General features: G+C 44.0%; 1 long non-coding RNA gene across 1 annotated transcript; it reads right to left on the bottom strand.

Annotated features, from left to right (window-relative positions):
* Nucleotides 1–9,718: 9,718 nt before the first annotated feature.
* Nucleotides 9,719–10,839, bottom strand: LOC110345883 (uncharacterized). The gene is made up of 2 exons (XR_002389523.2): nt 10,628–10,839; nt 9,719–10,014 (listed from the first exon to the last, which is right to left on the bottom strand). It is a non-coding gene; the product is annotated as an uncharacterized LOC110345883 (long non-coding RNA).
* Nucleotides 10,840–16,360: the final 5,521 nt, after the last annotated feature.

Below are 16,360 nucleotides of genomic sequence, written 5' to 3'. Positions count from 1 at the left end.
CCTCAAAAAATAAAGAGAGCTGAGAATGTAGTTTAGTCTGAGGCCCTGGGATCAATCCTCAGTACTACAAAAACAAGTTGAAAAACCAAAGCAGTAACAACAACAACAAGAACCAAAAACCAAAAACGAGACCCAGGCCCTTGGTTCTGAAGCCCCCGAGGCCCATACAGAAGCAGTGTTGGGGCTCCAGGTGACTGCCCAGAGTCTGAACACAGAGGCAGTGTGTCAGGGCTCAGGTGGCCATCCTGCCCCATGAGTAAGCATCCAGTCTCCTGCTGACAGGTGGCTCCAGGAGTCCAGTCTTCCCAGAGGAGAGTCCACATTGCAGCAGAGATAAACTGTCCTTCTCTGAATTCTCAGCCCCAGAATATGTGCACACAGAAAAAATATGTTGGTTTGTTGTGGTTTTTGTGAGTGTAGGGTATATGTCACAGCAGTAGTAAATGAAACATCAAACAGAGTTTGGATCTCACTGGGAACGTGTAACTGGAGCGTCTCCAGTCTCTCTCATCATTCCCATTGCCTCCAATACAAGTTATCTCTGAAGGTAGACAGGAGAGCTTTCCATGTCAGTAAACTAGAAGCAAGGACCTCAGTGTTCAGGAGATGAGGCCAATTGCCAGACAAGTTGGTGGTATTTTGTTATGTCTGCCCTGGGGAAGAAATGCAGCAACCCAGTAAGGCAGCTTGTTTGGGACTGTGGCCAGTCTAAGTTCTCCCAAAAGGGATGCTTAGGTTGATGCAGGCCCACAGCATGTCCTATAGCCAGTTGCTTTCTCCAAACCTTATGATTCATTTGTAGAAAGAGACTAACAGATATGAAAACCAATATATGAAGATTAGGTACAAGTTAAGTGCCACACTATGTGATAAAGAATGATGTGATGCAGCATTTATACTGTAAGATGCTGAGTGGTTCATGTTGATGCTCATGGGGGATTGTCTCAGTTACTTTTCTTATTGCTGAGACAACATACTCAACACCTAAAGGAGGAAAGGTTTATTTTGGCTTATAATTTGTAGAGGTTTCAGTCCATAGTCAGCTGGCTCCAAGGCAGGGCAGCTTGGCAGAGGGGCATCACAGAAGACAAACAGTCCATGGCAAAGTATGGCAGGAAGAAGGCAGCAAAGCAGTGAAGTAGTGAAGCAACAGCTGCCTTCTTTCTGTCCCTTATGTTCTATCCAGGCTACCCACCCGTTGGGCAGTGCCATCTACACCCAGGGTGGGGCACCCTTAATGCCAGCATCTCATCTTTAATCCCACTATCACGCCCTAGATCCAATCAGGTCCAAAAGCCCCATCTATGAGTGCATGAGGCTTTAGGGGGATGTCTAGACAAAAGCCATAACAGGGATGTTATGATTTATGTCTAAAATGTCCCCCAAAGCCTCATGTGCTCCCTGGTGGGGCTTTGGGGAGTGACTGGATCATGTGTGTGTGATATTAGACCACAGGTGTGCAACAACTGGCTTAGTCCACTGGTTGGATTAGCAAAGTGCTGGGTGTGGCTGGACAGATCTACCCTGGGTGTGAGTGCCACCAATCAATAGGCTTAGAGCACGAATGGGATAAAATGAGAAAGGAAGGCTTGCTGCTGCTGCTGCTTCCTTCCTTCCACATCATGAACTGTTTCTCCTCTGCCATGCTGCCCTGCCTCAGAGCCCGTTGATTATGGACTGAAACCTCTCTACACAATTTGAACTAAAATGAACTTTTCCTCCTTTAACTTGCGGGTGTCAAGTGTTTTGTCCCAGAATGAGGAAGTATCTAAGACAGGGCATAGACTCCATGGATGTGACGTACCTTTCACATTGAGTGGGATTTAAAGAGGTGTGAGGAAGGTAAAAGAGCAGTCGGGATATGGGTGATTGGTGAGAACAGCAGCAGGGAGGCAGTGTTAGGGTGATGTACGAAGGGTTGTTGCGGAAGATGCTGGGGTAGGTCAGACCAAACATGTTGGGAACCAGTGTGAGACAGGATGGGGCAGATGGGGGTAGATGGTGCTAAGGGGTGAACTTGAAAATCAGGCCAAGGATTTTTCATGGTTTTTAGGGTTGATCTGCTGGCACAAGATACCCTTCAACTATTCCAGAATTTATCAGCAATTGTGGTTTTTTCTTGTTTTTGTTCTTATTGTAAAGCTACAGGGTGACAGGGGAGTAAAATTTCTTTGGGATAATTATATCATCATGGGAAATAAGATGTCACTATTGTTATCTAAGAAGTTTCTGATTATAAGAAGGAAAAAAATCCAACTTCTTCTGGGGGGGGTGGTTATCTATACATTCAATAGACATTTGTTGAATTCTAACTAAGGACCAAATATGGATTTTGAAAATAAGAAAGATATTGTTGGCCCTTGAGCTTTGGGAAAGGAAAATTTAATGAACAGAAAGGCAGAGAAGCATTCTGGGACCCTGGAGCCCTAATGCCACAGGTGAAGAGGGAGGCATAGAAGCGGTAGACAGAGCCAGCTGGAAGTAAGGCTGCAAAAGTGGGGTGAGCTAGTCTTGCTTAGCTTCACAAGAAAGGGAGAAGGTTAATTCAGTAAATTCTTTTCCCAAGGCAGAAATGCAAGCACCATAATTTAGGAAGAATCTGTCAGAAGACAGTGGAATCATGGCTTTGGCATTCTAAGAGTTAACTTGTTTGTTGGTTGGTTGGTTGGTTGGTTGGTTTGCAGCACTGGGGATTGAACCCAGGGCCTCCACACTGAGCTATATGTCCAGCCCCCCTTTTACTTTGAGGAAGGGGGGCCAACTTGCTAAATTGATCAGGCCAGACTCCAACTTGCAATCCTCCTGCCTCAGCCTCCCAAGTGCTGGGATTACAGGCATGTACCAAATTAATTTATTTGTATCACAGTACACCAAATTTAAAAATCAATGGAGACAACCAAGCTGTAAAACAAACTTGGTCATTTTCTCTTAAAAAGACTTTGAAACATGAAAGTTCTTTCACTGAAGGAATTAGAAATACTCTAAAGGGAAGTTGTGAGTGAAAGACTATAAATGTAATTAAGCATATTGGTATTAATTTTAAAGTAGATCCTAGAGCACAGAATGGGCGCTTAAAACTTCTCTTTGAAAAAGGCAAAACTCTCCTATACCTACAGGTCTAAAGGATGAGCAGTCAGTCATGTCTGGCCCTCAAACATAAGCATTTCTCTAGTTAGAGCAAGATGAGCATAGATTCCAGGAGAATGGCAGGATCCCGAGGTGTCACTGGAGCTCAGAACCTTCCACGTTGCAGAGAAGCATCCACCACTGTCCAAGGTTCTGATTGGCACGTGACGAGCAGAATTAGACCCCACTCTGGAGCCCAGTGTTTGCCTTTGTGGCCCAAGAGCAATATCCCAAAGAGGACGCTTTAAAGTTTCAAATCCTGAGAGTAACTGCCTGAGTTGGAAGTGTCACAGTGTGCCCTCTTAAGTGGGACAATATTTTCTAATACTTCCATCAGAAACTCCTGGGCTGTTTTTTAAAAAGAGGATTCCAAGGACTCCTCTCAGGCCTGAGGCATCAGAGCCCTAAAGTGGAAACTGAAATTCTGAATTTTTTAACAGGCATCCTATGTGATTTTTAAATATTTTTCCTTCATTTTTAGATTTTTATTTACACACGTTTGCAGTACATAATGATTACGTTCATGGAAGAAAGTCGGTCCATGTACATGACACATTCTTTTGAGGTCCCTTTCCGCTGCCCTCACTCCCCTTTCCCTTCATCTCTTGGTCCTCTTCCCATTTGAAAAAGAACTCTCTGTTTTCTTGGGGTTTTTTGTTGTTTTTTTTTTGTTTTTTGGTACCAGGGATCGAACTAGGGTCCCTGCGCTTGTGCAGCAGGCAGCGAAACCACTGAGCTAAATCCCTGGCCCAAGAACTGTGTTTTCTATTCTCTATCTTTTATTTTACTTTTCATTTATATATACTTTGGGTTTCTCATATAAGAGAAATCACGTGACATTAGAGCTTGTGTGTCTGATTTATTTCACTTGATATTATGGTCTCAAGATGCATCTATTTTCCTGTGTGATTTTTATTCAGCCTAAAACTCGAGAACCACTAGCCCGGGACCGGTGTAGATTTCTCCCCATGCCTTGTGCAGTCCTCTTTCTCCAGTTCACCTGGTCCTCTTGGGTCCCCAGCCTGAGTGAGGCAGGGAGGGCCTACTGGCTCCTTTTCCTTTGCAGCTTTGCATCCTGTGCCCACTCCCCTTCATCTTTCTGCTCCCCAAGCATTCTTCCTCTTCCTTTTTCTTTTTTTCTTTTTGGTACCGAGGATCGAACTCGGACCTTGCGCTTGTGAGGCAGGCACTGGAACCACTGAGCTAAATCCTGATAAACCCCCCGTCCTTCCTCATCCTTTTTCTTTGCTGCTCTTTTGTGCTTGTCTTTGTCCCCCTCTTTCTTAATCCTGTCTTCATTTTCTCTCCCTGTTGTGCTGGCCTTTCTCCTCCCTGTCCCAACAGCCCATTCCAAGGAGGCCCTGCAACTCCGAAGGGTGGAGGGGCCACAGAGGCAGGAATGCGAGGTGAGCTGCACACCAGGGCTCGGAGAGCCGAGTTCTGATCCCAGAATGCAGTTCCGGCTGCACCTGGGGAGGCTGGCCAGAGCTGGAGGGAGGAGGTGAGCACGTGTGGGGTGGGGGTGGGGATGGGCTGTGGCGCACGGAGGGAGGTGCAGATTACCACCTAGGCCTTCCATAAGGAAGTAAATCTGAGGGCCCCAGGCAGCTGACAGGGCCGGGCCTGGAGCCAGTGCACACCTGTCCCTGCCTTCCCTGTGACCTGTGTGGGAGGAGCGAAGGTACAGCAGAGCAATCCGGTGTGCGCTGAAGCATGGCCACTGCCCTGGGACATTCTCGCAAGGGCTTGCTCCCCACAAGGTTTGCTATGTTCCACTTGTCACACTGGAGACTTTTCAAGGAGGCAGTCAGTATTGTTGCAGATGAGAGACCTTTGTGCTGAAGGAACAGAGGCTTTCCCCAGACATTCCGCACACACGGAAGGGAGAAGTCAGAGTCCCAGTGAGCTGGCCTTGGGGCAAAACTGAGAATCCATTGAGAATCAAATCTTGCGCTGTTAGCGCAGTAGACTCTAACAAGCAGGGGTCTACCCAGTTGCAGTGTTTGCACATATGTGTGTGTGCACACTTACTCTGGCACAGAGTAAACACTTGGAAACTGTGAACACCTGCTGAACTCCTCCATTTATCATGCTCATCCATCCAGGGTGGTTGCTAGGCTTGGCCTCTGTGGCCCTTTCCCAAGGAGGCCTTTGTGTCCTAGTGCCTGGAAGGACAATTGGAGGCAACAGAGCATAGGTGTCATCCTGTCAAGCACATGCTGAGCTCCTAGCAGGCACAGGAAGTGAAACTGTTCCCAAAGCCCCCATTTGGCTGTCCCTTGCCCTCCTGGTGGGAGGTGTGGTGGTCTGCATGGATCCTGCTGGGCAGAACAGGGCCTGGGGAGGGTGCGGAAGGTCCTTTCCTCCCTTTTTTTCTTCCTTTCTTTGTATTCCTGTGTGTTTCCCACCCACACAGAGAACTTTCTAGGTGCTTCTTGGAGGTGCTGATCCTGAATTTGAACCTGGGTTTCCTGATCTTTTGCAAGCTGCCTCCTTGGATAACAGAGTGCATCCCACACATTCCATGGTGTGGCTGGAGTAACTTGGGCCGGCCCAGCCTCTTCTTCCACTTCCTCTTCCCACACCTCACGGCTCATCAGGCTGGGCTTCTCCTGTACTTTGTCCTTGCTTGGCTTCTCCATGCTTCCTTCCCTGCTGGAAACTCTTGCTTACGTCCCCTCCCTTCACAAGCCTCAGCTCCCTGGCTGCCCCTGCTGGCCTCATCCTTCTTTCCCCTGAGGGATGAGGGACATCCTGTTGTTGCCCTTCTGTGTAGGTGTGTTGTCATCTATGCCTGGCTGGACTTACAGAGAGCTGTGAATGGTGTCCCCAAGGCCAGGGTGAATGGTGTCCCTAGGGTTCCACACAAAGAGCTCTCAGCAGTGACTTTGTCCTGATAGTGTTTCCAGAATCATTGTCCCTGGAGGTGAGCTGGTGGGAAGGTGACCTCTGGGTTCATTATCTGCACTGATGTTGGGCCAGGGATTTAGCTCAGAGGTGCTGCGCCTGCCTTACAAGTGCAAGGTCCAGAATTCAGTCCCTGGTACATATGTATCTAAAGCTAGGCTTACTCTACTGCTTGTTGGATTTGGAACGATAAAAACTCTTAAGTTGGAGGTGGAACTGGCACTACAAAGCAGAACTTTAAAAGTTAGATTTTTCCTTTTAGAGATAAGCAACTTCTCCAGACTTCCTCCTGCTGAGCACATAGCTAACCCTTGGCCCAAGCCCAGAGGTAGTGATGGAAGATGTGATAAAATAAGTGCGGAGATCTGCACTCCTCTCTGCACCCCCTCCCGTCTGTTCCTTACTATAAAGACCTTTGCCCACCGGCACACGGAGAGATGGTAATTTGAGGTAAATGGGCACCTCCATCTCCTTGGAACTAGCACTAACCTGAGCATAGGAACCTGAGTGGCAGGTAGCACAGGGACTTCTGCTGATGAGCCAGCATCCTGGTGCCTGTAAGCTTACTCATTCATTCTCCTGCAACTCTTCCTAAGGTAAGATCCCCATGTTAATGTTGATCAAAACACCTTGTCTATTTTTCCATGGCCCTCATAACATGCAACAGTCATTTATCACTTGGGTGTCTGTCCTTCCCTGCTTCATTAGGGTGCAGACTCTTTGGGGACAAAAGTCCGGTCTTGCTCCAGTACCTCCAGAGTCCAAGGCAGTGCCTGTCTAGTGTGTGTGGAATAAATGAATGACCACATCTTCACAGTGCTACATGTGTGTCATATTTTGGGCTGGGGACAGGTGGCACAGAAGAGAGGAGACGTAGCTTTTGTCAATAGGTCCTGCGTGAATGGGGATAGGAGGCTAGAGTTACAGTGCAGTGATAGGTGGGGATGTAGCAGAATGTGGGGCTGACATGGACTTGAAGACTACACAGCTCTTCCTAGAGAACTTCCTGTGCAGCCTGCCGGATAGTCCCGGCTTCTGGCTCTGCCCATTCCCATCTCTGTGTTGTTCTGGAGTGGCAGGGGAGAGGAAGGCTTTGGGGTGGCCTTGCCCGATGACCTCTGAGAGGTACAGCATTGGGAGCTTGGGCTCCCTGGCAGTGTGGCTCACTCTGAAGAAGCCGCTTAGGGGAGGCCTGTGGCAGCTGTTCTGAGAGCTGTGCTGTGTCTGTTATAGTAGTAGGAGACTGGAGAGAAGGACACAGGCCTTGGCTCCTGAGAGGAGGAAGACAACGAGCTTCTGGATGCCTCTTCTAACTCTTGAGTGCTCCTGAGCTGGTACCTTTGGAGGTGGATACTGGGGAGGGAGGGTGACAGCCAGCCTGGGTTCTTCTTCCCTCCCTCCCTTCTCCTCTTTTGCTTTTTTGGTCTAGTACTTTCTATTTCATTCAGGACACTGTTCAAGTCACTGGAAATATGATGTTGAGAAAAGTAGCCAAAGGCTGTGGTCTCACAGAGCTACATTCTAGCAGGGCTAGGGATGGGCAGTAGATAATATAAGAGATGATCAAAAATTAGGATGAACATTTGCATTGAAAAAACTTATAGTAAAAGACACATATACAACAGGACACATATGTGTAAATACCGAGTAGTTTCTCTAGTGTGAGAAACTGAAAGTGTAAATAAGGATACACATGGATGAAATGGCCTAAAAACATATTTCTTGGATTGTGTTTCCATCGCATGTCATATGACTGTATCGAAATTTAAATTAGGGAGAAGTTTGGCTTATGTGGAGTCTGCTAGCTAACTAGTTTTTTTTCCAGATCACTATTTGTTCAGTGTTGGTTTTGGGGATCTTTCTGAAACAAATCCTCTGGTGTCTTGTTGGTGCTTGAGATGCTTTTTTAAGTTATATGGAAAAATGTTTAAGTGCTTTTCAGTTTTGTTTTGGTTGATTTGTACTGTATTTGAATATTATTGTAGGTTTTTTTCCCTTGCATTGTTCTTCTTTGAATGGTTTTAGTTTTTGTATGTGTGTGTGTGTTTGATAATAAAGTTATTTTTTAAAAAAAGACACATTGCCAAGACCAATGGGGTAGGTGTGTTCAAATCAAGGATGGGTATTTTGAGGGGGACTAAGGGCAATGTGTCTTTTACTGAACTGAGTTTTAAAAATTTAAAAATTTTCCATGTTTTTTGATTACCTTTCATTCATCAAAATTTATGGCAATTTCTGTCAAATAAAAACATTATGGGATGCATCTTCATCCACTTTATTTACCAGATCTGCCACTGTGGAAATTTATCTCTTCCTCAAAGTCAAAATGACCCTGGGAGGTAAACATACGGAATGGAGTCAGGACATTGAGGCAGCCACTGCACATCAACTAACGACACTCATGAAAGAGCTTCAGAAACTTTCCAGAACTGCTTCAGAAAGTGGCAAGAATGGTGGCATAATTGTGCTGCAAGTGAGGGAGAGAATTTTGAGGGAAATTAATGACATGTGTGTGTTTTTTTCTGTATAAATTAAAGAAAAGTCAATATTCACCTTATTTTTCTATCATGTCTCATATAAGACAGCACAGACAAGGACTGTGGAGAAGGGTGGCAAAAGCAGTGAAGAATAAAGCAGATAAAGAGAAGGGTGATGGGAGTAGGTGTGGGCTGCTTGACAGAGGGAATCAGGGTGGGCTCCCTGGCCAGGGAGCATTTGAATGGGAGCCCGTGTGAAGACAGGGAGGCCCGTGGTCCCCAGACAAGGTGTGCAACTCTGCTGAATGGAGGTGCTGTGCTCTAGGCAGGTGTCTGGTCTAGCAGGGAGAACAGGGCTGACGACAATCTCCTGTCTATGAGTGATAGAGAATTCTATCATAGTAGGGACAAAACTTAGAATAATAGAGCCAAGGATGGTGGTATACACATGGAATCCCAGAACTCTGGGAGGCTGAGGCAGGGGGATCCCAGGTTCAAGCCCAGCCTGGGAAATTTAGTGACAAAAGAGTAATTACATTTTATTTTTCACATCTGAATCACATAGTTTGCAAATGAAGCATTTGTACCTAGTACCCTACTGCCGAGTGGACAAAGTATAGATAGGCAGAGTTCTCTGGGAGATTTTCCAGCTAAAAGTCTGTGGTCAGTTCTTGTGTCCTCTGAACACAGAAAATGTGGTCGGTGTTTCTCTGGGGGAAAAAAGGAGGAGAAATTCCTTAGTTTAAAAGCCTCATTGTTCTGGGATGCTGGGATGTTGGTCTCCTCCTTGCTTCTCTATAAATAATGCAGTTACTATTGACACCTTGTTTGTCACCAACGTCCTGCTCTGTCCTTGCCTTCGACATTCCCTGTACAGGTCCCTGTGTGGTGCACTGCGAACATTTCCATTCTTACAGGCATCTCCAAGCCTGGTGTTTTGGAACATGGCCAGAAGAAGTTTCTGGGTTAGAGCAGAGTGTGGGTTAGAGACCAGATGAAGTGTAAACCAGAGAATTTAGAACCAGATGGACTGTGGCTCTGTGGCTTTTGGGCAGTGTGACCTCTGTAAAGTTCCTTTACCTTTCTAAACTTTTGGTTAATCTCTGAAAATGGGCATCACATCTACTTTTAGAGAGATAGTAAAGTAAAATGAGGTAGTATATTAATGTACTAGAGCTGCCATAACAGAATACCACCAAGCGCGGGACTTAAACAATGAAAATTTATTTTCTCATAATTCTGGGGGCTGGATGTCCAAGAATCAAAGTGTCAGCAGGTTTGGTGTCTTCTGAGGTCTCTCTTCTGGACTTGCATATGTCTGTCTCACCGCCGTGTCCTCGCATGGCTCCCCTTTGTCTTGTCTGTGTCCTCATCTCCTTTCCTTATAAAGGTACCTGTCGTACCAGAGCAGGCCCTTATGACCTGTATTACTTTAAATTGCCCTTTTAAGCTCACATCTCCAAATCCAGTCTCAGGTTGTGGGTGTCAGGGCTCCAGTATCCACCTTTGGAGGAGACACAGTTCAGCCTCTAGCAGGTTGCGTACGATAAGGTTCAGCCCATGGTTGGTACTCCATCAATGTTAGTTCCCCTTACTCGTTCTTTGGGTCACAGAGTGTGACTCAAATTATTAATAACATCTACTCTAAAGAGCAAATGGCTTTGAGGCAGTACAATGAACATGAGGTTTAACAGGACCAGGAAATTTAATTCTGCTGCCTCTTTCTAGATGTTTGAAATTGGACCAAACTCATCATTTGTGATTGACTTCTGACAGAAACTAGCCAATGTGGTATCTATACAAATCATAACAAAGATCCAAAAGTGCCTAGGACATTGCTTAACTTCAGTTAGGTGCTTCATAAGTGTTTTGTAATTGGCATAGAAACTTTTGGTGAAGTGTACAGTGTTGCGTAAATTTAAGATATTTCTCTTCGGCTTCCTTGGCCTCTTTGTGAAGCAGATCCCACCAAACCCTCAGTCTCTCTAACCTGTGCTTTTGGCAACCAGATGTGCTTCAGAGGCCCCCGTGTGTGGCTGGAGATTTTTGGAAGCAGAGCCAGATCAGTGGGTCACAGGCTCCCATCTCCATGTTTGACAAATGGATAGGGCAGGTACCTGTCATCGTGTCTGAGAAGTGGTTGGAGCTCCATTAGTATTGGCCAAATGGTTATTGGATTCCTCCTGCTCCTGGTCCCCTATGAAAGCAGTAGGAATCAGTCTTCAGGTATCCATAGCTCCCAGAACCTTCTCCATCTCCATAGAGACACTGTCTCAGAGAGTGCAACAGGGAGGTTCCATGGAAGAGAGGGATTCCAATTTGTGCGTTTCAGCAAGAAACCAAGGGGAAGAAGTTGACCTGTATTTCTTGATGATTTTATTTTTTTCAGAGCTGGCTTTTGCCTGCTATTTTTGTTTTCTTTATCCCTTGAGGCCTTACCCATCCAAATGTTCTTGTCATTGAAACCCAAAATGTGAGTGGAAAGGCTGCTTTGGGTCCACTGGGGATTGCCTGCCTTCTGTGGATGAAAGACCAGAGTGAAGACTAAATCACCAAATTCACTTCTCCTGCTTGGAAAGATTGGCATGTAGATTCTGTGGGCAAAGGCATTTTGAAGGCTAGGATTGAACAGTCCTGTTCATGGAGATTTTCTGCTGCAGTCAGCAGAGATGCATTTTGGTTCCTAGGACTTTGGGAATGCCCAGCGATGTCAAAAGGAGAATGATCGCTCTGAATATTTCCCTCAAAGGAAAATTTGGCTATGTGTGGTGTCCTAATATAGCTCTTTGTTTTTATTTTTAGAAAACCCCATTTAGTTACAGTGATTCCTCTTCAGTGGTCAATACTGAGAGTAGCAGTCCTTCTGAGTAGAGAGCTAATTATTTGATTACAGTTTTTGCTAGCACAGTGAAAGCGATTGTTTCTCCAGAATGTTAGTTTGAATGAGGTGACATTTACATGCTGATACAAGGTACCCAAAAAGTAAATGATGCCTGGTATTGTTTCCTGACACATGTGGTATTTATGGATTATTGCTGTGGATGAATGGCCCTGCTTTTCCTCTGAAAACAGGGTAACAGGCACTTTATTCATGTATTGATTATAAAGAACAGGCACTTTATTCATGTACTGATTATAACCAGATAGCAATGATAGCTACACAAGAGGATATGTTATGGTTCTATTTTTTATTTTTATTTATTTTTTTATTTATGTTTGGTACTGGGGATTAAACTCAAGACCTTGTGCTTGAGAGGCAGGCACAGCGCCACTGAGCCAAATCCCCAGCCCTATTTTTATTTTTAAGATAAGATCCTCCTGCATCAGCCTCTCAGAACTCTGGGATCACAGATGTGCATCACCGTGACTGGCTATGTTGTGATTTTTATTTGCCCATGATGAAAGATAATAATAGTTGCTATCTTGCTTCTGATATATTTATTTCCCATAACTACTCAATGAGGTGAGTTGCATTACTATTCTAATTATACAGGTGAGGAAGTAGGCTCATGTTGTGTTAATAGTTTGCCTAGGGCTGAGGATTTAGCTCAGTGTTTCTGGCTGCTTGCCTTGAAATCACAAGGTCCCAAGTTCCATCCCCGGTACCAAAAAAACCCCAAAAACCAAAACCCCCCCCCAAAAAATAGTTTGCCTAAATTCCCACAGCTACTGCATGGCAGAATGGAAGAGATTCCAACCCAGGTATACTTTGACTAAAACTTTTGCTCCTGTATCACTCTCTTGCCTTTCGGTTTAGGGGCTCTCTTATCAGAGCGTCTATATAGTAGTTCTCAAAGTGTGATTCCCCAGGTCAGCAATATTGTTATTGTATCACATTATTATTTTATTAGTATCACCTGAGGCTTAGACATGCAAATTCTCAGGCTGCCCCAAATTGTCCAATTGGAAATTCTGGGGATCCGACCTTGAGTATCGAAGTGCCCGGAGAGTTTAGGCTCATCAACATCCCAAACAGCCCCTGACGCGCACCTCCGGAGGCTGGGGTGTCACTGCCTCACAGGGCAACTTTGCTCTGCTCTGCTAGGTTTACTCCACCAATGACCAGGAAGTCCTTCCCCCATTGGAAGATGACTTGCTCCCTTCAGTGCACTCCAGCTGGCCCCAGTCCTTCCCTTTGTTCATCAACAGGACATCTGGGCACAGCTATTGGAACTCACATGATCAAGTGCAGGAAATTGCCTGGGGCTTAAGAAGGGCTTCTCTGATGAAACAGCCTTGTCTGAATGCCAGCTGCCTTTTTGGTATATTTGTTACAGGTAATCCTTTGCCCCACAGTAGGACAGAAGGGGAACATTTTTGAAAAGGAGAAAAAAAAGAAAAAGGAGCCAGAGTTTAAGGATCTATGATTTCTTTAGAAACTGACATTTCTGCCTGGGGCTGGAATGTATTCTGTTTACTGTAACATCACAGATCTGGTATGAAATCTCTGCTAAGGAACCACAGGGAACACTGAAGCTGGAATGAGTTTGGCCAGCAGGGTGGGCTTGGCTGGTTAAAGATGAGGAGCATCTAGATGCTTGTAGGACTCAGCTAGGAGAATGACTAATTGTGGGGGACTCTTACGTTTTCTGTTGACTTGGGTGCCCTAGAAAACAGAAATGACTCCTGTGTAGACATCACCTTAGGGAGAGAGGAAGGAGTGAAGAGATTTAAGACAGGGAAGATAGCACAACAGAGCCTACAGGTTTGCTTGGTTCTGCTGGACTGACTAACATTGGACAGTTCTACTGCGAAGACAACAGCCAACTGCCCACTGGCTTTCATCTCAAAGAAGCCATGTGATCAAAAAAATAAGATGAATATTTAAATTTAAAAATAAAAATCATTATGGTAAAAGACACATTACCCTTAATCCCCCTCAAAATATTCCCCCTTGTTTTGTACACACTCATCATTTTTGCCACTTTCTTAAGTTGTCTTTCATGAATGTCTTTTTGTGGCTACCCCAATATCCTGAATCAACTCAAAATGTTTATGGCAATTTATGACAAATAAAAACGTCACAGTACATCCTCATCTACCTTATTCACTGGACCTGGCACTGTGCCATTTCCCCAAAGTCCAAACGGCTATGAAAGGTAAATGCTTTGAATCAATTCAGGACATTGAGGCAGCCACAACAATACAGTTTAAGACACCTCATGGCAGAGGAGACTTTCACAACTGCTTCAGAAAGTGGCAGGAACGATGGATAAGGGTGTTTGAAGGAAGGGGGAGTATGTTCTTTTTCCGTTAAGTTTATTGGTACATGTTAGGTGTACAATGCAGTGACATTCATCATTGGGATCTTGTACCTGTACATGATGTATTTCAGTTCTTATTTTTCCCCCTTCCCCTGCCCTCCCTTCAGCCCCTCCACCCTTCCCTTTTTACAAAGACTTTGTTTCCATTTTTTCCTTTTCTCATATTTTTTCCTTTCCCTTCTTTCCTTTCTCCTTCCCTTCCCACTTCCCCTTTTCCTTTAGACCTTTTCTTCCTATTTCACATTATCAATTATACATTTTGATCCTTATTTATACTTTCAGTTTCTCACACCAGAGAAACTATTTGGTATTTACACATGTGTGTCCTATTTATCTCATTTATGGCCTCAATGTGCATCCATTTAGCTATAAATGTCTCTAGTTTCTCATTCTTTACGGCTGAGTAGTACTCCATTTTATAAAAAAAATACATCTTTATCCAGTCTCCAGTTGATGGGCAACTGGGCTGTTTCCAAGTTTTAGCTGTTACAAACTGTGCCGTTATAAACATGGGTACACATATATTGCTGTGGTAGGATGCTTTTAATTCTTTGGGAAGATACCCAGCAGAGGAATAGCTGGGTAAAACGGGACCTTTAATCCTAGTTTTTTGAGGTATCACCCTATTGATTTCCACAATGGTCGCACCAGTCTGCACTCCCACCCAACAACGGAGAAGGGTTCCTTTCTCCTCACAATCCACCAGCATTTGTTGTTGGTTGATTTCTTGATAGCAGCCATTCTTTCTGGGGTGGGGTGGAATCTCAGTGTAGTTTTCATCTGCATCTTTTGAATGACCAGTGATGTTGAACATTTTTTCATATGTTTATTTGCTGCTTTTACTTCTTTGTCTGAGAAATGTCTGTTCATTTCAGATGCCCATTTTTGAACTGGGTCTTTGAATTTGGGGGGTATGATTTTTTCAGTTCTTTATATATTCTAGATAGTAGACCTTTGTCTGAGGAACAGGTGCTAAAGTTTTTTCCCACATTGTAGGTTGTCTCTTAGCTCTATTGGTGATTTCTCTTGCAGTGCAGAAGCTTTTTAATAGGATGAGATCCCAGTTGTTGATTCTTTGTGCTAGCTCCCTTGCTACTGAGGATTTGTTCATAAACTCTTCTCCTATGCCAATATCTTCAAGAGTTCTACCTAACTTATCTTCCAGCAAGTTTAGTGTTTCTGTCTTAATATTTAGATCTTTAATCTACTTTGATTTTAGTTTAATGCATGGTGAAAGATAGGGGTCTTGTTTTAATTTTGGCAGGTTGAAATCCAGTTTTTCCAACACTATTTATTAAAGAGGCTATCTTTCCTCCAGTGAGGGTGGTTGGCTCCTTTGTCAAAGATGAGGTAGCTGAGTGTGTCTGGAGTTGTTTCTGCATCTTCTAATCTATTGCACTGATCCTTGGATCTGTTTCTTTGCCAGTACCATGTTGTTTTTATCACAGTGGCTTTGTGGTACAGTTTAAAATTGGGGATTGTGATACCCCTTATCATGTATCTGTTGCCTAGAATTGCTTTTGCTATTCTAGGTCTCTTCTGGTTGCAAATGAATTTTTGGATTGTTTTCTCTAGTTCTGTGAAATATATTGTTGCGATTTCAATCAGGATTGCATTGAATCTATGTAGCAGTTTTAGAAGTGTGGTCATTTTCACTATATTGGTTTTTTCCTACCTAGGAACAAGGGATATCTTTCCATTTTCTGATATCCCCTTCGATCTCTTTTTTCAGAGTGCTGTAGTTTTCAATGTAGAGGTCTTCTGCTTCCTTCATTAGACCGATTCCTAGATATTTCAGTTTTTTGGCTGCTAGTGTGAAAGAAATTGTTTCCCCAATTTCTCTCTCAGTGAGTCTGCTATTTGTGTATAAGAAGGCTATTGATTTTTGAGTGTTGACCTTATATCCAGCTACTCTACTGAATCTGTCAATTAAGTCTAGAAGAGCTTTTTTGTCTCTTCTATGCAGAGTAACATGTCTTCAGCAAATAATAATAGTTGAACTTCTTCTTTTCCTATTTTTATTCCTTTTATTTCTTTCTCTTCCCTAATTACTATGGCTAATGTTTCCAGAGCTATATTGAACAGGACTGGTGATAGTGGACATCTTTGTCTTGTTCCTGATTTTAGCATGAAAGATTTCAGTTTTTGACCATTTAGTATGATGTTGGCTGCTGCTTTTTCATAGTTACCTTTATCAGGTTGAGATAAGACCATCTATTCCAATTTTCTGTAGGGTTTTTATCATGAATAGGTGTTGGATTTTGTCAAATGCCTTTTCTGCATGTATTGAGATGATCATATGGTTTTTGTCCTTTGCTCGGTTGATATAGTTAATTGATGCATTTATTGATTTATGTATGTTGAACCATTCTTGCATCACTGGGATAAATCCAACTTGGTCAGGGTGTATGATTTTCTTGATGACCCTCTGTATTCTGTTTGCCAGTATCTTACTGATGATATTTTCATCTATGTTCATTTGGGACCTTGGCCTGTAGTTCTCTAATTTGGTTGGGTCTTTCTCTCCTTTAGGAATCAAAGTAATACTTACTTCCAGCAATGCATTTGGGAGTATTGCTTCCCTTT

Source organism: Heterocephalus glaber, unplaced genomic scaffold (assembly GCF_053883595.1).
Source record: "Heterocephalus glaber isolate CG9 unplaced genomic scaffold, H.glaber_assembly_v1.0 deba00000738, whole genome shotgun sequence".
Lineage (NCBI taxonomy): Eukaryota > Metazoa > Chordata > Mammalia > Rodentia > Bathyergidae > Heterocephalus > Heterocephalus glaber.
The sequence above is the reverse complement of the archived record's forward strand: the minus strand, read 5'-3'. Positions and strand labels throughout refer to the sequence as shown.